Below are 22,340 nucleotides of genomic sequence, written 5' to 3'. Positions count from 1 at the left end.
ACTTTGTAGTGTAACAAGAAAATGAAAAATAAAACTATACCAAAACTAAATAAAAATGAAAAATATTCAAAATTAAAATCAACTTATGCCCCAATAAAACTACACTGAGAGCCAAAACACAATTAAATAAAAATAAAAACATAGTAAAATTATAATATCCATTCCCATACATTAGTGTAAGATTTACAGAACCTCAGACACTTAGATCTTCTGAGATGGACAACAAGACACAGTACATTAACATCTGTTTCCACATCTCACTGAGAGAAAATGCAGGAAAATGTATCTCTCACCTATGCATTAGTTCCTTCTCATCCCCCTTATGCACACACGCATTATAATACACCAATAACGTGGCAGTGTAATTATGCTGGGATATGCACATGGACAGTCTCTTTGGAAATGCCAGAAATTTATTAACACCTCTGAAGTACTCACTGTAGCAGGTCTGCAGACATGACATTTATGGTGGACTGATAAACATGTACAACTCCTGGAGGAGCTTGAGATTTTGAAAAATCTCTAGTCTGTTTACATTTATATGTTTGGCAGGCGCTTTTATCCAAAGCAATTTGTGTTGCATTAAAAGCATACATTTAATCAGTTCATGTATTTCCTTGGAATCAAACCCATGATGTACACTCTGCTGTTTGAACTACAGAAATGCTTAAACAGAAAAAGTATTTTTTGTGCAATTATGAAATCACGACCCCATAACAGACAGTGTTTGGAAAAAGACAAATCCTTGTTTCTGCTGACAACTCCACAAAAATTACAACTAAACAAAAGCAAAACCAAAAGTTTGCATGAAACCTCATCTTCAGACTACAAAGAAATGCTGTATTGTTGATTTGTCTGGAGAGAGTTTTCTGACAACGGCTCAACACTCACCCAGCGACAGCTGTCTGTGACCCCGCTGACTCAACAACACCTCACAGCACATGTCTGAAAATAATATGCATGCTTGAGACGCCTCAACAAAGAGCACCTTCTCCGTTGGGAATAGTGCTGTCAGGCTGGAAAACCAGCGGGACACATGGAGGACTTCTTCTCAAACCGCAAATAGACTCGTCGCTAATGGCGCAGCGGCAAAACAGAACAAAAGAAGGAATATCCCTATCTCTTACATTCTGTCTCACTCCCTCAGTCTCTCACTGTCTACAAAAAACAGATTACATAAGCAACAAAGGCTGTGAGAATGAGAGAATGGGCTTGTGGGAGGAGGATGTGACTGCAGAAACTCGGCCGGCTCAGAGTTTGTTCCCTCTGAATGCACCTGAAAGATTTAAACAGGACAAAGCCCTCATAGCCAAGAAAAAGAAAGGCAACTTGAGGAAAAGCGCGGTGATGAGGAAAGACAAAAGAGAAAGTATAAGACAGGGAGAAATACTGAAAATACAGAAAGAACAAAAGCTCAACATCATTTTTTTAGCCCTCATGTCGTTCCAAACCTGTATTTTCTTTCTTCTGTGCAACTCAGAGGATGGTTCATTGGAAACTGAAAAAAGGAAATCATACAAGTGAGTGAACGATGACAGAAATGTACTATCCTTTTAAAGCCACAAAAGAGGCATTCAGTCAACCCTGGAGGTTTAATGATGTGTGTTCGATTGAACCCAAAAGGCTTCATTCTCATACGGCCATGTGTTGGGCAGTATTGACTGAAGACGATGCGGGTAATTGATGGGTGTACATGCATGTATTAGACAGTACAGGTCAATAAGTGTCACGTTTTGTCCTGATGCATCCTCAAGAATCAGTGTGAAGATGAGGTCAGGACGGGTGAATGAGGCATGAATGTTTGCAGATCGTTTCAGACATCATGGAGTTTGTTTACTGTAGCATTCGCAAAGACAGACCGCATGCATTTAAGTACTGTGGCCCATCAATTACTTGGGAAAAAGACTAAGCTTCTGTTGGCATCACAGCTTGAACTGAAAAATGGTTTAAAGAGAGGTTGTGTGTCAACTGAGCACAGCTCAAAAACAAATAAAGAGTCTAAAATGCACACAAGCGTCACACTTCAAGAGGCTGGAGAAAACCCAGCAAAATGACTGCTTGTAATGTTTATGTTAGTTTTAAGGTCGTCCACACTACAGGCTGCATTTATTTGATCACAAGTACAACAAAAGCAGTAATATTGTGAAATATTATTATAAATTAAATTAACTTCTATTGGAATTTATTTTCAAATGTAATTTATTCCTGTGATGCAAAGCTGAATTTAAGCGTCATTACTCCAGTCTTCAGTGTCACATGATCCTTCAGAAATCATACTAATATGCTGATTTGCTGCTCGAGAAACATTTCTGATTATGATCAATGTTGAAAACAGTTGTGCTGCTTCAAATTTTTGTGGAAACTGTTTTTTTCAGGATTCTTTGATAAATGTCTTTGCTGTCACTTTCGATCAATTTAATGCATCCTTGTTGAATAAAAGTATTAATTTCTTAATATTCTTACTGACACCCATATTTGAAACATTAGTATGAAATAAAGGGGTCATATGATGTGAGTTCATGTTTTCCTTTGTTTTTGGAGTGTTACAAGCTGTTTGTGCATTTAGAAGATCTGTAAAGTCTCAAACCCAAGAAGATATTCTTTATAAAAGTTAAGACTCGTCCATGCCTTCCTAAAATGCCTACATTTAAACACGCCCCCACAAATCTACGTCACTGTGCAATTTGCATAACACCGCCCAAATGTTTATGCAAAGAAAGAACGTGTAACTTTTATTCTCGCAGTAGTATTGATGCCATCGCCGTCATGTCATAGAGACGGTGTGTGTTGCCAAATATGGTAAGGGGCGTAACATTTCCGTCACATGCTTGAAGTATTTGGCCAATCAAAACGCACTGGATAGCTGGCCAATCAGAGCACACCACGCTTTTCAGAACGACGAGCTTTGTAAAAATCGACGTGTTTCAGAAAGCCAGAGCAGAGAGGAGCAACAATAATGCACGGTATGTGGAAAATAATAAAGTTTTTTGAAACTTAAACCACGTAAACAGTGCGTTACACCAAATACACAAAATAATGTTATTTTTAGCGTCGACATATGACCCATTTAAACTCCTAAATGTTGACAAAACAAACTACAAATGGATCATATATTGATGACACATGCACATGATGATATTCGATATGTTTCCATACGCAACTGTGTGAACAAGATGTATATCAACAGGAAAACTGTTCAGCTATTTCATTTGGTCCTTTAAATCCTGATTCTGAGTCAGCTGGTCTGGATCACTGGATGCTCTTTAAACAGCAGGATGTCAGACAGCGCTGCACAGTCTCCATTAAAAGCACCGCAGCACACAGCAGGAGTCTCGTGGACTGACCTGGAGCTTTGATGGCTCTAGCAGGTCTATGTAACAGATTTAAGGCTCAGTGATTTTAAGATGGCTCCATTAACTTGTAATTAGTTAAACCACACAGTCAGAGCTCTGATGGAAAAAATAAGAAACAGCAGTGCTTTCAATGCAGCAAAAGGACAGTATGAATGTTTTAGGCCAGTTAAGGTTTCAGGTTAGTTTAGTTTTTCAACAGAACATGCTGGTGGAAAGAGGAAGTAGGTAAGGAAATGGTAAGCATGATGATTGTGTTTACAACATCCTTTCAGATGAGCAATGCCACTTTCATTTACAGCTGTATTGCTCACTATCCCTCTCTTTTCTGTCATTCTGCTAGGAGGCTTCCTGAAGTGGACGTAAAGTGAATGTAATGACACTATACTGTAACCTTTTTTTAGTTAAATATCACTAGCTTTCAAATTCATCCATTTGGGGTAAAAATAAGATTAAAAAAATAAATAAATTAATACTTTTATTCATAATGACACATTAAATTGATCAATAATAACAACAGTAAAGACATTTATAATGTTACAAAATATATTTCAAATAAATGCTGTTCTTTTGAACTTTCTATTCATCAAACAATCATGAAAAATAATAAGAATAAATGTTTCTTGAGCAGAAAATAATTATATATTGGAATGATTTCTGAAGGATCATGTGACACTGAAGTCTGGAGTAATGATGGTGAAAATTCAGCTCTGCATCACAGGAATAAATTACATTATAAAGCTGCAGTCCGTAAGTTTGGCGCTTTAGCGGTTAATAAACAGAACTGCGTGCATCTTGCGGAAGAACATTGTAGCAGGAGCTACTTCTCTCTGTTTATGTCTATGACGAATCACGCAGGTACCGGGCTACTCCGCAGCGGCTCCAACAGTACCAGTCTGAAATAGTCCAAATATAAAACTTATTACAGGTGTACCGTAGTGATTCAGGATGAGCCAAAAACATGGTTTGGAAAATGGATTCATGATGTACTCGTTTAGTAAATTTTGAACACAAAAAAAGTTACAGACTGCAGCTTTAAAATGCATTACAATAGAACACAGTTATTATAAATTGTAATAATATTCCACAATATTTCTGTTTCACTGAACGTTTGATCAAATAAATGCAGCTGTGGTGAGCTGAAGAGACTGCTTTCAAAAACATCTTAAATATCTCGGGGTCTTTAAAAAAATCCTAACAAACCCAAACTTAGTATATTTGTAGCTTTTAGTGAATGTATGGTATTTAACAACATAAAAACATCACTGCACTAACAGCTCAGAGAAGCGACTCTGGGAAAACAGACTCCAATCACGCTTGACATGCTGCCAACGCTTATTAATTTATGAGCGATTTAAAAGTGTAAAACTTTCAAGCTTAACACTGCTCATCATAAACCAATTAATCTCTAGCCCTGAAAACATAAAATTAACCCAATTAACCCAAACAGCAATAAAAGTCAGGATTATTTACACAGCTCTAATAAGAGTTTAATGTAGGACAAATTATTGTTCCTCCAGAACCACAGTGGGACCTGTAACAAGCAAAACGAAGATTAAATAAAACAACTGAGAGGAAACTAAGCTGATCTGCATTTCATAACTTCACATGAACATGAATCAGTGAGTACTTTTCAGACATGATTTACTGGCAGTCTAAAATCTAATAAAATAGATGCACAAAGTAATCTGTAATCTCTATATTCTCAATTATCTAGATTAAAATGTTCAGTAGTTTTCTGTAAACTGTAATTTTTGAGTGATCGATCTATCATTTTACCATAAAAATGAGCACTGTTTTGTTCATATTGTGTTTTGCAAGAAATAAAACTTTGCAGAAATGCAGTTTAGAAGCGCACCACACAGAGAAACAAGAGAGAAAGCGAGGGGCCGGCATGAGAGGGAGGAAGTCCATGCACCTCATCATCCATCATCTCAACAGTCGTTCACCATGTTTAATCCATCACAGGTCTGTTCTGGGAGGACATAAAAAGAAGCCAGCCCTATTCAAAGATCATCCATTTACCCAGAAGCCCCCGGACGCAGTGGCAGTGATACATCAATTACAGCGTGCATGAGAAATGCAGCTGCACTCATCTACAGTAAGGGCAAAAAGTCACCATTTAACGACAATTACAAAGTAACTAAGGAGCGATGAGAGTGAAATTTCTCATTTATCTTTATTTAACCACTGGAATAAAATACAAACGCACATTTCCACGAAGAACCTCAGATTTGGAGAGTGTTACGTACTAGCACCTTCATTAAGCAGTCAACAGGCAAATTACTTCTGCCTCATTAACTTCATAAACGTGCCATTCATACACACACTAGTGAAATCATCATTAGCGAGGAAATGAGTGGAAGGATCTTCTAAACGGATCCTATGGGACATCACAAATCCAAATCCTTTTTAATCGGCATTCACTTCATCGCTGTTTGTTTCCATGGAGAACGGACCCAAGACATGGGCAGCGGTAATTAAATCAGATCGGGAGTATACCATACTCTTCCTCTGGCTCTATAAGCCTTTAAAATCACGCTGGGCTGTTTAGAGAGTTCTGATGGATCCACTAAGAGTGCAATAATGGGCCTCTTCCGTGAGTTATTTCACAGCCCATAATATTCACCATCTGAGGAGACTGAATGCAAAACAGCACCTACAGGTCTGTTGCCATGGCGTTAAGTGGCGGCCTCAGGTCTTTAAAATCCTTTGAAAGCCGTTGGTGGAACTGTAAATTGTGCAGATAGGTGAAGGCTTATGAAGCTCAAGGAAATCCATTAACAGCAATGTTCTAAAAGCAATATCTTTCAGACAGGTTTGACACGGAGAAGAACAGAAGAACACACTTCTGTATGATGATTAAAGGGATAGTTCACCCAAAAATGAAAAATCTGCCATCATTTACTTAACCTCAGGTCATTCTAAGCCTATAAGCCTTTGTTCGTATACGAAACACAAATGAAGATTATTTCTGTTCCTCTATTGAAATTCCATTTCACCAAAACTTTCAAGACCTAAAAAGTTCATAAAGACAATGTAAAAATAATCCATATGATTCATGCAGTTTAATCCGATAAACATATGATGAACTGACTTAATTTATGCTTCACATAATCATTGATCAATGCATACATGGAGATTAGGGCTGAATGATTAATTGCATTTGCGATATGAAAAAACACGATTTTTCAACCGCAGAGGTTGCGATTACACTCGGTCACGTGACACGCGAGAGTAAAGAGGTGTGTTCGACTTGAAGACGAGAGAAAGCATAAGCCTATAGCTCTCACAGTACTTTGATGACACACAGCAATTGGTCTAGCAGCGTTGCTTCAAGTCGAACACAAATCTTCAGAGGAAGCATCAAGTTAGCACGCTACAGTGTCCGCGGTTTGCCTTCAAAAACGTGATATTTAGCCCTGAAATGCGAATCTTACCAGGGGAACCCCTCCAAAAAATGTGTATTTTACCCCACGGAATGCGATATTTACTGGTGGACCCCCCTTGAAATGCGATTGGGCTAGTTTTGAACAGTGTTGGGCACGTTACTTTAAAAGAGTAATTAGTTATAGTTACTTCTCACAAATAGTAACTGAGTTAGACCATTATAAAAGTAACTAATTACCAGGGAAAGTAACTATTGCGTTACTTTAAAAAAAAAATTCAAAATGTCAAATAACTTTGGATGCCCCCAATATTAAATATGTTAAATTAATGAAATGAACACTAAAAAGAATAACTTATTATTATATAACATTGCACATTAATCTACACTATTTATCTACTGACACTTAGTATCAGTCAGTCAAGCATTATAATATAATATTATGATAATTTAATATTATATGATGATAGAACTTTAGTAATTAGAATAACCAAGTATGAATGCATATTTGTCATCAATATAAAATGCACTAAGGATTAATGAGCTGCTGGGTTCATGAATATTAATCACGTTGTCTGCGTTCGCTCGAACTGATTTGCTGAAATCAAAACAGGGACGATAATGAGCGCCAGCCAATGAGATTGTCGTTTGCGCATTAGTTCCGCCCACTACCAGAGAAACCGGCAGTTCTTAAAAGCTGAAGAATTCAAAAGAAACTCCATTATTTTGACAGGAAAATACAACAAAGAATATCGTTTACATGTAGCGCGTCAATTCTGCATGTTATGAAAGACTCTCTTGCTCTGTATCTCTCTTTGCGTGCGTGTTTGTGAGAGAAAGCGACGGCGAGTCGTGCGCCTTCACACTAGAGTTTATGGTACGTCAAATACAGCTACACACTGCGCATCCATTCAGATGAACTGAAAAATTTAATTCTAATAATATAATATAGTAACGCAAAATTTTATTGTCAGTAACGGTAACGGCGTTGTAACGGGAGAAACAGTAATTCGCTTGATTACTCGTTACTGAAAAAAATAACGCCGTTAGTAACGCCGTTTATTTATAACGCCGTTATTCCCATCACTGGTTTTGAGTAGCATTTGGGCGGGTTTTGTTGTGAAAACCATTCACTAATCACTAATGACTCACCAAGTCATTAATCACTTACCCCCATGTCGTTCCAAACCCGTAAAAGCTTCGTTCGTCTTCGGAACACAATTTAAGATATTTTGGATGAAAACCAACACAGAAGAGCGTACGCACTTTGCGTCCAGTGGGGATTCAACAAAATGGCGCTACGCTGAACCAGAGGAGACGAATTGCTGAATAAATTCGTTATTTGTTTTTTGCATCCAAAAAGTATTCTCGTAGCTTCATAACGTTACGGTTGAACCACTGATGGCAGATGGACTACTCTGACAATGTCTTTCATACTTTTCTGGGGCAAGACAGCGAAAATTGTTTGGCAGCCAATGGGAGAGTCACAAGCCTCCCGGTTTTCATCCAAAATATCTTAAATTGTGTTCTGAAGACGAACAAAGCTTTTACGGGTTTGGAACAACATGGTGGTAAGCGATTAATGACAAAAATTTCATTTTTGGGGTGGAGTAACCCTTTAAAACAATATAGGCTATATAATAATGTAATATATACTATATATATATATATTTAAAGTCTGTCTAAAGTTAACAGACAGTGTTTAAATATATGTTTTTATTACAGTGACTTTGAATTAATTACCTAAATACTGAGTGTGGTAAAGTAACAGATTTGTTTTTATATTTCTGCAATCTATTTTAGTTTGTGTTATTTGTTACTGACTTTCATAATAACACCAGGCTTATTTGTCAGTGCTTTATGTTGTCATAATTATTACTTGCTTAAAAGGCTGGAAGTTCAACAAATCAGTCAATATACTACTGTGATTGTAGTTGTTAAATAAAAATGTCATTCATATCAATTCATGCATCACCTAATTTCATCATAACATATAGGCCTGGCCTACAGAAAAGAACATTTATGTTTAAACTATCTAATATTGTGTTGGTAATACTATACAATTATTTATTGCTTGTCTTTGTTGAATAATATAGAAAGATAAAGAGCATGCAAAAATAATGGCATATTAAATCGCAATCTTGGTAAAAAAAAAAAAAAAAAAAAAAATTGCTATTAGATTATTTTCCAAAATCGTTCAGCCCTAATGGAGATCATCAAATATGTGACCCTGGACCACAAAACCAGTCATAAGTAGCACGGGTATATTTGTAGCAATAGTAAGTAATATATTGTATGGGTCAAAATTAGCAATTTTTCTTTCATGCCAAAAATCATTAGGATATTAAGTAAAGATCATGTTCCATGAAGATATTTAGTAAATTTCTTACTGTAAATATATCAAAACTTAGTTTTTGATTAGTAATATGCAAATTTTCAACTACTTGTATCTCAGCCAGATATTGTCCTATCCTAACAAACCATACGTCAATGGAAAGCTTATTTATTGTATAAATGTATAAATCTCAGTTTAAAAAAATGGACCCTTATGACTGTTTTTGTGGTCCTGGGTCACATATGCTAAACGGAAGTACCAACGTGCTTCTTGATGAGCAAGAACTGATGAGGTTTGTTCTTTTTTGATAATTGTTTATACTTTATGTTGGACATAAACATACACATACACAGCTTGATTCATATGGATTACTTTTATGATACCTTTATGAACTTTTTGAAGAGTCAAAGTTTTGATGGAATAATCTTTTCACTGCAGGGACAGAAACAGCTCAAGTTTCATTATTAAAAATATCTTCAAGATGAACAAAAGGCTTATGAGAATGGAATGATATGAGGGTGAACGAATGATGACAATTTTCATTTTTGAGTGAACTATCCCTTTAAAAGGTACAGTAAGTGGTTTCTGAGAAACAATGTCAAAAATTGAAATAAACAACCAAACAATTTTGTGAATATTTGCTAGTGAGATGGAAAAAAAGTTGTACATAGTCCTGGCTGTGTAAATGAAGAAAAAAAAAAAAAAAGGATCAGACTAGGGATGTCAACGATTAATCGATTAAGCAGTTTAATTTTGGGCTGCGTGCTGCTCATGCGCAAAACACACACGAGCGCCTGTGAGTGACGTGACGGAGCTGGATCTTTGGCGAAGTCACGTCATGTTTAATTTCAATTTCCCCAGATATAATTGTTTCACACAAGTATGAAACTCTGCGCTTCGACAGGGCTGTGGGACACGAGCAGGACAGGTCTATATAAAGGCTTAGGCTATAATTCGTAATTTAATTCATTTCTACGTTCGACTTAATTTGTGGGCACTATGCATGTTTCATTCATTTGTTCCCAAGAAAACCCATGATTTAACTAAAATAAGGGAACAAATTAAGTCATAGGAACGATTTCTTTGAATTTGATATCTTTCATTTCCCCCGCATGCTTACCACAGTAAGAGATACAAAAGCAGTGATTAAAAGTGACCGACAATAAAATAAACCTGCTAAATTAGAGGGTGAGACGGCGAGGATTTGGGAAAATAAACTTGTGACCAACCGTCAGAACAGAACATAAAGCCGCGCATGACTTTAAATGTACAGGTATCGAACAGCATGAATGCAAACGCAGTCACGGTGTAACATTTGCCTGCTAACCCATTATTTCTCTTATAAACAAAGGTTTGTACCTCACTTGTGTCATAATACTCACATTAAAATGTTTCAAATGGGTAACAGTATGTTTTGCTGTAGCACAGCCGATGGTTTTGGAAACGGTTCTCTGACCGTGCGGCCGAGGCCCATGAGCCGCAGTTACGTGTGGGATCATTTTATTTTAAATGCCAATTGCAAACATTGCGATTGTGTTTTAAATTACGAGTACAATGAAACCATTTAAAGAGGCGTGTTCAGCGGTCTCCATGACGGGATCTGAAACAGCCAACAAAATAAAATGAACCGTACTACGGCGCGCTCTCTTAATTTTATCAAATGATTCATTTTACAGTCCTGCTACTAGCCTTTTATTTAGACTAAAACCCCTTTAATTCAGAGAAAGCCTGCGTTTTGAGTGCCATTTGCACATCTTGTCATGCCGGTGAATATATGCCACTGCTATAGACACATTTCACAGTATTAAGGTAAACGATTAATCGATCGTTAATTTAAACGATGATCGATCATGGAAATGATCGAAAAATTGACATCCCTAGATCAGACCGATCAGTAGCAAATCAGCAATAGGTGGTGTTTATGTTCATGACGGGGAGGAGAGAGAGTTTGTTAAGTGGGATATTTGCAGAAAAGCTGTAGAAAAAGAGTATTTCCTGTACATACTCATGATATTTTTGATTTTTCTTTCGGTTCAGGTTTTTATCACTATAAATCCTTATTCTTATCACACCTGTAATAGATTTGTAAACGAATCTGGGGTCGGAGCAATGAAGGGAGGGGGTGTGTTTCTTTTGGGTGTTGATTTCGTATATCAAAAGTGTTTCTAAGAAATCACATATCGTGCTTAAATGCTTAATTTTCAACCATTCCATTAGATTTCCAAAATTATGAGGAAATTTATATTCAAGTCAAGTATCTAAACTTTTGACTTATTTAAGGCAAGTTATAAAGACAGTCTTCTAACACTGTAGTTATAAGATGAAACAGCATAATTTAGGATATTTATGCGAGTATATCTGATAGTTCTCAGCAGTTGGCACTCTCAAAAGCAAGACCCATGCTGATTTCTCTTGTGTATTAGCATTGTATGTGTGTATGTGTGCATGCACTAATTGAAACTTTGATCAAAAATGAGTTACAGGGACGACCCCCACAGAGCAACCCATGGTTAAGTTCTTTGATTAAAAGACCAGTTCACCAAAAACTCATTTTTGGCGCTTCTGAGCTTGAAAGACCCAGGTCAGCATCCAAAGAGCAGAGTGAACATTCTGCCTGATTTTAGGCGCGATGAAAAACCCCCAGCAGCAAACAGTTTTGCAAAGACATGATGCGGAGTAAATGACAAAACTTGATGACTCATTCCTTATGTGGCTTTAGGAAAAAAGCGTCAATGAAAAAGCGTCAATTTTAAAGACTCAAGTGCCAAGGTTGCTCTTGGATTATTAAAAAAAAAGGGATTTCATTCCCCAAAGCAAAATATCTAAAACAGTACTGCTGTTGTAAAACATTGACAAAATGTTAATTATGGTGCTCTTTAACAGTCTGCTGCATATCCCATAGTGTTCCCGAACTGAGCTCAGTTCAGACTAATTAATTAATTAATTAATGAAAGCTGATGATGAGCACTTCTGAAGACTTCATTCTGTCCCATTTCTGAACAAAGTCGTCAGTGTGAAGAGGCAGGGGAGGAATGTGTGTATACTTATGCTGATAATTGAGTTAATATGTCGACTGGGGCCTTTTCACAGCTAAGCAGCCAAAATGAATGCCCATGAATGTGTGTACACATACACAGAAAAACACATAAGCATGGAGAGACAACAGCTTTTCATCTCTCCTCCCACGGCATGTTCTAATTGGCCCTCAGGGACCGAATCCACGCTACGACGCCACACATTTATGTTGCAGGAAACATGTCTGTGAATCTGCAATCCACATGCAATCGAAAGTGAGACATCTGTTGTCTGTATGCATTTGTATGCAACATTATATGTATTGTTGATGAGCGATAATTGCTGGTGTTTGCTAAGGTAAGCTTCACGTTTACTACAGCTCATACTTAAGGATCCTGACATTAAACCTTATTAGAGAGCGGTGGGCTGAGAGTAAACAATCAGACTTAACTTTAATATCCTTAAGCTTTAGTCAATATTATTTCATCATATCTTGCCTGTCAACTGTCAACAATATGTTTTAATAAAAAGCATTTAATCATCAAAATGTCCATTTTTGTCTCTATTGATTATTTTGGTGATTGAGTAAAGTGACGTTTTTGTATGTGTAGTAAGCAATAAAAATAGACCCAAGTGAACAATAGCCTTTAAAATGACAATTTATAACAACGGGGGAACAACTTGATCAATAACGTATCAAAGAGTACTTTCTCAGAAGTAAGTACTCATATGGTTCTTTTGAACAATACTGTTAAAATCATCATGAAAATTAGTCCAATCATTTAAATTTTAAACCATTATTTGTAATGATAATTGTAATAATAATTGGATGAACTTCAAATTTTGATTTATTCTTGGCTAAAAAATAAATCAAAAGATTCTATAACTCAGTCGATTAATCGATTAACTCTGTTGACTTCTTTACGACAGAAATTCTATAGTGACCGTAATTTCTTGAACATAAAACTTGTGGACATAAGACCATGCAAACTTAAAGCTGGGTTTGGACTTTTTTTTGTTAAATCATCAATGAACATCATACTCCATATTTAGAAACATATCGATAAATTCATACATTTGTTAAAAAAAAAAGTTTTAAATGCCAACTTTCCACTACTGTTTAAACACTGGATGGTAGAAACGGTCTTATAATGCAAATATGGAATTTTGATGCATTTCTTTGAAACATGGGTCATGGACGTCTGTGGAATGTGTCACTTGAAGTATTACCTGATACACAATTTGTTTTAAATCCAAGAACTTGAATTTAGTTGAGTAATTGTGACAGCCTCGTCTTGCCTTGTCTTGTCTTATCTTGTTATCGTTGAAGGAAATAAAAATAATAATAATTTGACACGATTTAACACTAACTTGTAAGCTGGCAACCTAATAGCAATGCCCTGACAACCATGCAAGCACTGCAGTTTCCAACAGGCAAAAAAAAAAAAAATCATATTTTCTTCAGAAAACATAAAAAAACTATAATTATACAAAGGTTCAAAGGATCATTTGTTCTTCAAAGCCAGTTCTTTAAGCATCAATCAGCTCCATCCAAATTAAAAGCTGGTCTGGCTCAGTCAACAATGGCTTCAACTTCCAGGAAAAAGTAGCCAGCTATTCTTCATAGACTGAAAATCAAATATCAGCATTAGCCTGCAGATGAAGGTTGCCATGGAGATGATGTGTACAAAATGACGGATACTTTTCCTGGAATCAATCACAGGATTTTCCGTAAGCACAGCAGGAGAAACGGTCAAAGACATGAGGGCTTTTTACTCATACACGTCAACCCTGTTTCATTAGCATCTAGCAGCAAACTCAACATCACCACCATCCACCTTCTCCCTCAGGTTTCATCCTGGAGATCCAGAAAGAAGCGGAAACACCCAGAGATCTGCTTGGTTTCTTGCAGTGGTTCAGCAGCAGGGCTGATGGACTGTGCTGTGGATAACCAGGGTCTCTGAGATCATTAAAAGCCTAAGCAGACAGGCTGCCTCGCCGTAGTCTGAGTGATGAGATCTTTATGGAGAACAGCGCTCTCGCTGCCTCATTGAGAGGTCCTAAACCCAGGGCTGCGCTCATGACTTTCTCCTGCCCTGAGGACACAGGATCAGGAATTTCCTGTAGCTGCCACCATGACCATGTCAGAAGAGGGATGTTACTGATGGGAAGTAAAGGGAAGTGGCAGTGTTTGGTGCTCCGTGGGGAATGACGCCTCTGATCACTTCATGAGGCGAGTCCTGCCCTCAGGCATCTGCCAGCCGATGCTTCAGAGAGGATCTCCCTGGGTTTAGCATGGCCGGTGCTTGAGAGGAGAACACAGGCCTAACAGCTTCTCACGGCTGTCTGATTTACAAATCTCTGCCGAAAAACATTAACACAACTTTTTTCATGGTCAAAGATTCATGAAAAATTAAGGATAGAGGCTCTGATTGGTGACTATTTCTTTTCAACTTTTCACGATCATCAAGCTTTTTTTGTAGGTCACAGTGTTATATTTTATAATAATTTAACTAATGTACACACATACACACACAGCATATAACATTTAAATATATGAATTTTACCTACAAATATTTTTTTCCCCATTATACAAGAAAACCCATAAAACATCCAAGATAGGCATTATTTCTACAATAAAACAAGAACTAATATTAATATTTATTAAAATTGTTACCAGATGTGTGTCACCAATCCTGGAAACAATTTTATAAATTTCCATTTCCATTCCCTTTGTTTTTTTTTGTTTTTTTTAACAGCAACTGTAAATATTACATGAGGACTAGTTCTGACTTGTTTTGTTTGATAATAAATAGATAATTTTACATAATTTAACTAATATATAAAAATATAAAATTAAGCAAGTTTCCCCATTTAAATTAGTTTTTTTATAGTTCACATAGTTCTACAGTGTTTTATATTAATTTGAACTAAATATATATTTTACATTTTAAAATATTAGTTTATATTAATTTGAACTACAATTAAATAATTAAAATTATTTATTTATTTTTATATTACACAAGAAAAACATATACAATGTTACAAAAAAATTCAGATATTAAAAAAAAGAGAAAAAAAAAGTTGATGGCATGCATAGCAGGTAACAATTTTATACCGGCTCTTATTTTTTTAATAGAAATAATGAAGTTTTTTTGATAACAACTATACACAATATTTCATGAAGAGCTAATTCCTTATAATTCTCAACCGAACCATTTATCGTTCAAAAAATTCTGATTGTATGGGTTTGACGTGCAGTCCATTTACTCAAAATTTACTAAAAAAAAAAAAGCACTCTCTTTAAAGCATTTGAAAAATTATAGATAAAAATATATAGTATCAAATGCATAATATATATTAATGTATACAGTTTGTTTTTAGAATTATTCTTTTAATATTAGGTCATAAAATGGCTCAGATTCCTCCTTCAATGCAGATTTGTGGGATTCTTTTTGTTCTATTTATAATCTCATCACCAAGCCATACAAGTAACTCTGAAGTTTAATATACAGTGCTTATGATTAGGTCTGTTTAAATGAGAAACCGTAATATTGATGCAGGTTTAAAAATAATAGCATGACAATAGTATCATGTCATACTGTAGGACAGTGCTGTGACATGTCAGTGGCCCACTTGCAGTGGTGCTGGGTCAGGTGACCACGTGATGACAGCATCGTAATGGCACTAGCAGCGAAATTCATTTCATTCTCTCAGAGGATCAAAAAACAAGGTGAGCTGCTTGATTTAATTCATCAGCATCCCACATGCACACAGTTACAGCGCTGCAGTACGCTAAAACACACATAATTCAATCTGCTCCCCGCTCTTTGTTGAAACAGCAGTCAGACATCAGTAATATGCTTGGAAACAGGAAGACTGAACTAATTTAATGTGCCGCAGAGACGACTCCTCACAACACTGTGAAGACATGAGGCCACGCAACAAAAACAAAAGACACGCGAACAAAATCAAACTAATAACAGCCCACAGCATTGTTTGTGCAGCTCTGTACACTGACGTTAATTAATGCAAATCTGATCCTTTTCATGCTTAGAGAATAATATACCCAATTAGTAGATATAAAGGGACTATTTTTCCCACTCAATATTTAGTTGGCACATTAATGTCATGTTCTAATAGTTACTACTTTAACTATACTGTCTGACTTATCATCGATTCTTCCTTCTTTCTGTCTTCTAATGTCACTACCCATTTTATGCTTTTATGAGTTCTTTAACGACTTATAGTTTATGGTCTAATAATTTATATGCAGAAATGATTTATTTTAATTATCACTTATGACATTATAACTAATAATTTGACTTCAATAACAATTATGTATATTAATATTTCATTATTAAACAATGATAATCTATTAATAATAAACTATTATCATTAACAACAATAATGACAATTGTAAGAACTAATTAAAAGTAAATACTGTGAACTGTTATAATAATTGTCTTTATTAAAAGCATTAATAATAATTACAATAATAATGATTTATTCATTTGGAATCTGCATTTTTGTGTGTAATTTCCACCTGATGTCTATCTGGGAACAGTGAACTGTGGGTTAAATAATTACAATTCTATAATTAATAATATCATTATTAACAACAACAACTTATTGATCATAAAATTGGAATTCTCGTTTTTGTGTGTAATGTCTATATGATGTGCCTGTGGTTTGAAATAAATCACAAATTATAATAATTTCTTTATTCTTAATATCATCAATAACACCACCCTGCATCATATTTGCTGAATTAAATTTAATATTAACTATATTAAATAATCAATTTGAATAATTAAAATGAATTAATAATCATTTAAAAATTAATTTCTTACTAATTTTTGGGGTGCCTGATTACAAAATATTGCCTGCTTTGCTCTATAGAACTTCACACTTTCTAACAAAATATGATGTGCATTCTGTAGCATGTGCTTACGACAAGCATTTGCAAGCTGAAGACGTCTTGTATTAGCCCTTAATCAGCCGCCAAAAAAAACAACATGATTTCTGTCTTCCTCTGAGCCAGATTACAACTATTTTTTCAGTTCTTAGATGATTTTCACAAGCATGAATAATTCTGATTTCAAGGTTAGAATTATGAGCCAGATGTTCTCTGCTACAGATCTGTGGGTGTTTTACTACATCAATCAGCAACAGTAAAACGTATATGATGGAAAGTTTTTATTGATATTTTTTAACTCAGCATTACCAATATTAGGCCTTCTTTATAACAACAATTTAATATCAAATTTAATTATAAATTGCCATTTTTGGATGCAATGTATTTTAGATATTCTGTGAACGGTGGACAGTGTGGTCTGAGACTGAAAGGGTAGGGAGGCGTACTGTACAGAGAAAAATGCTGCTCTGTGTTTTTATCTCCACTAGAGCCGCTTTAGACCAGGAGATTTAATGATGAGAGCATCAGGTCCATTCCCACGGGGAGAAGATAAATAAAGGGTGAAATCAATCATGCCTTCAGATGACCGAACAACAACAGTAGAACGAGCTCGGCTGTGTTTCATCTGGAGTTCAATACCACTGCACGAAACCTTGTGAAATCAACTCGCAAACAGCAAAAGAAACCAGATTTTCTGCAGACTTTAGTTCCAGTTCCAAATGTGGATTACAATATGTATTATACTATGGGGCCGTTGAATGCTTGAATCTGATTGGCTGACGAACGTTCTAAGGTGTGCAATATTTTCAGGGAAACGCAGGGAACGTAGTTCCAGGCAGCTCTTGACCGCATTACATGACCATATCACTTCGCCAAATGATTTCTGTTATTTCAAAGGTCTCACAACAGCAAAATAACCAAAACCCACAACGACACTGGCCAAACAAATAAATATAGTAAACAAAAGGATAAAAACGACAGATCATGTCCATGTTTTGCCACAAAATTACACTTTATTATGTACGGAAAGCACATACTCTATCTCTCCCGCTCTCTCTCCCTCACAGACCGCACATACATAACAGTTACAGTTTGCACACACACTAACATAAATCGCGCTAATGTTGTTAGCGCTACTCTGACAATTTTATACAAGCGAGGGAACCACAACGGCGCTGTTCGTGAACAAAAGGAACTAAGTTTAACTATAACTAGAGACATTGCTGCCGAACACTATTGAGAGACTATTGATTAATCTCTCTCTCATAACTTACTTATTAACTGCATTAGTCTGTTATCAACAGCTCAAGCCTCTGTTACTTGGTTTAAAATGACATTTAGAGCATTGACAATAGCGATTTAAGTAGAAAAACCGGACGAATGACTTGAAATATATCATCTGATCAATGTCTTGAGGTGTGGCAACCGTAGTATAAGCGGAATAATTGACTTTGGTCCGTTGAATGCACACCCGAGGTGTAACGGCCACTCCGCGGCCCGTCGTCGATTATTCCTTACATGTGTAACACAGACAGATAAGTAGTAAATGCTGAACATTCTAACAGATCTAAACAGTTCTGAACATTCCATTATTCTAAAACAAATCAAATGAAAAGAAAGCAGAGCACGTCACATGCAAGAAAGCTAGTATATAGTGAGGATGTCATTAGTGTCTATGACCAGAGCTAGTGCTTTAACATCACTGTCCATTCAAACGACTGTAATAGCTTTCAAAGCGCTCACTTTAGAGTGAGAGAACAGACTTTAGTTACACAGTGGAGTCAATGAACTTTTTAGAGCTTTTCATTTAAACAGACAGTTCTGCAGCGGACGCTAGCCTCTTGCCTTTAGAGCACTGATGCACCACTAATGGAGTGTCTCAGTGCTTCACAAGAGCTGATAAAAGCCCACCGCTGTTTTTCTTTTGGTAAACAACATTTATAGTCTGTAGCGTGAAACCCGTTCAAGTAAGAAAAGGAATCAAAAGCTCTAATGAATCTCTACTGCAGCATAAATCGCAGAGAAGTGAACAACCGCAGGTCAGTTTATGTAGCATCTGTGTACTGCATTAAGTACACCGTCTCAGCCTGTTATCTGTGTATTACAGGACTTATAATGCATGCTAGAGCGCTCAGTCTGTATTCAGTATCTATTATTAAGTCTAAAATCAAAGAGTATATGAATGACTATGAAATAAATAAAAATTAATAGAATGATTTATTATTTTGGATTCAATTGAAGTTTCAAAATTCATCCTAAATATTTCTCCATAGGCATTAAAAAAAAAAACAGTGAAAAAAGAAGTGTGTTTAAGCTTTGAACCAACATTTGATTCATGTATTTAAGAAAATAAACAAATTTATAATAATAAAATTATAATAATACAATAAAAGGTGGGTAAAACCTTACTTAAACCCTTTATATATAATGCATTATAAAGATATTCATAATGTTCGTTGTAATGCATTATATCTTTTAATAAATAAGTGTAACCAAAGTTAAAATGCATTATAATATTTGGCGATTTGTTTGTCATCTGTTTTAATGCACTAAAATTTCTAAAAGGTAAAACAATGAGGAATCGATCATGAATAAATCATGGTTATTAAGTTAACAGATTAAAGGTGGGAATACACTACATGACCTTTAAAGTCAAAGTCAAGCTTATTTGTACTGTATAGTGCTTTTCACACTAAACAAGCAGCTTTACAGAAAATTTTAACATTATTTTAATGCCTTGCAGTCACATTTAGCAAATTAGAGCTGGGCAATAATATAGTTTACATTTTGCAGGAATACAAAGCAATAGTGCACTACAGAGTTATTATATATATATATATATATATATATATATATATATATATATATATATATATATATATATATATATATATAGCTCTGCACAAGTATACTGTATTTTATGCAGATAAACGTAAATCATACAATACAGACATAAATATATCAAACTTTATATAAAGAGCTGGCAGATAATTTAGTTGCGACGAAATGATAAAAAAATAAAAATCAGGCAGTTGAGATTTACTGTAACAGCAAATCTGAACAAATTTTACTTGGACTTGGGTTATTATAAATGCACAACATTGCCTTTTTAAAATTCATGTGTCCTTGTAATCTTTAATCAAAAAGATCACCTTTCCCTCCCTCTCACAACAAGAGGCTTCAAGGACAATGCATTCCCTCCAATAACCTGTCCTTCACATAAGATCACAACTCCCAATGGAGAAAATCAAGTCCCAGGCATTTGAGAAACCATTTCATTTGGATGCAAGTGACAATAGGGAAAAAAAGACGATCATAACTTCACTTTTATGCTGACTCTAAAACTTGAATTCAACAAAAGTCAATGACAGTAACTGCCATCAAAGCTCACAAGTGTCTAAAATTCAGAGCCAAGCCCATCCTGTTTAATTCCTATTTTACAGCATGTTATGCAGTGGCTTACTGGTGATGTAATGACTCAACAGGCCATTCAGTTTTATATCCTGTTTAATGTCAAGAGAAAAAGAGAGCATGAATTGAATGGATACCAATAATTACGTAATGTAAATAGAGCCCTGGAGGGAATGAATCTGGGAAGCTCTCTTGAGAATTGCCTTCATCTGGACCCATGCTGCAATGCTAACAGTAATCCTCCACGATAGCGTGCCTGTGCCAGATGATCTGAATAGCTACAGCCTGAGGAAGAGAACACATAAGAGAGAAAAAGAGAAAGCGAGAGCTCTAATCACACACACACACCGCTGCTATCTCTCCTCAGCAAAAGAGGAGGAGAACATCACTTGGAGACTGATGCCACTATATTCACTAGGAAGAAACGGCACATTTAAGAAAACTTTGGACATGTAAGACAAGATCCAAATTTGAATAATCTTTCTCTAAACAGCAAAATGCAAAAGGCCTGTTCTTTACAAAGACACTGTTGGAATATTCATGAAGTGGGTGTCAATTTTATGCACCGTCCTCGTTTTGTCGTTCAAATGCAAGCCATCTCCACAGGAGCCTGAGTCATACACAACACGATATCTGCAGAGGATTCCATGTCAAATTTAAGACTTTTTTAAAAGCCAGCTGCACAAGCAAAGTTAATATTATATAACATATTGGACTTGCTGATGCAATAATAATGTTAAAAGAATTGAATGTGTTAAATAATGTTTAGTCTGTCCTTCTTGTGAGCTACAAGATTTTATATTGAATTAAATCCCAAATATGGTTTATTGTGTAACCAAAATACGAATAATAACAAGAAAGTATAAGATTTTATGCATAACGCAAGACCTTTAATTATAAACAAGCCAGAAATACATTGGGACTCTAACTTTGAAATGTGTATCCTATACTACTCCCACAGCTGCTCAATCAAAAAGATACAACCATCAATATAAACACCATAAAGTAAAAGCTCTTATAATTCATCAACAGTAGACTATAACCAGTAGCTTGACATATATGTATAGTATTCACTGATCTGAAACGGTGAATGTGCAACAAGTAACGCAATTATTCCATTTAGTACGTATTATGATCTTGTTTCTTCTGTCCCCAAATTCAAGACCTCTTAAATGATAATAAAGACTTTCATAACACCGTTTAAGATATTCACCATTTAAGATACTTTTTCTGTCCTTAAAGGGATAGTTCACCCAAGAATGAAAATTACCCCATGATTTACTCACCCTCAAGCCATCCGAGGTGTGACTTTCTTATTTCAGATGAATACAATCGGTGATATTAAAAATTATGCTGGCTCTTCCAAGCTTTATAAATGGCAGTGAATGGTGGTCGAGATTTTGAAGCCCAAAAAAAAGGGCTCCACACGGCTCTGTATATATCTATATCTATATCTATATATCTATATATCTATATCTATATATCTCTATATCTCTATATATATATACACACACACATATATATAGAGAGAGAGAGAGAGAGAGAGAGAGAGAGACACCCACTCAACATGGTTTACAGCAGAACCTGGACCTGCTAGAGCAATTACTGCCAGACCTGGGCCCTGACAGTCAACCTGAATAAAACCAAAATTATGATATTTCAGAAAAGATCCAGATCCCAGGGAACACAACGCACATTTACATTAGGCGCTAATCAGATAACACACACATCACACTACAACTACCTGGGTTTGAAAATCACATCCACAGGAAACTTTAACCATGCTGTGACAGAATTGAGAGATAAAGCACGCAATGTCCTATAGAAATCTCTATTAGAATTTGGCTGAAAATATTAGAATCCAAATATTAGGTCCACTGACAAATCCAAATCAAGATCTCACCAAATGGGAAAAACATCCAA

The 22,340-nt window shown here is 35.7% G+C and overlaps 1 protein-coding gene across 2 annotated transcripts in view; it reads right to left on the bottom strand.

Moving 5' to 3' along the window:
* Window positions 1-22,340, bottom strand: part of ctdp1 (CTD (carboxy-terminal domain, RNA polymerase II, polypeptide A) phosphatase, subunit 1) — a 116,103-nt gene that overhangs the window by 5,732 nt on the left and 88,031 nt on the right. The window lies entirely within an intron of this gene.

The sequence above is a fragment of the Onychostoma macrolepis genome, chromosome 19, assembly GCF_012432095.1.
Source record: "Onychostoma macrolepis isolate SWU-2019 chromosome 19, ASM1243209v1, whole genome shotgun sequence".
Taxonomy (NCBI): domain Eukaryota; kingdom Metazoa; phylum Chordata; class Actinopteri; order Cypriniformes; family Cyprinidae; genus Onychostoma; species Onychostoma macrolepis.
Note: the sequence above shows the minus strand (reverse complement) of the source record. Positions and strands in the feature narration are given on the sequence as shown.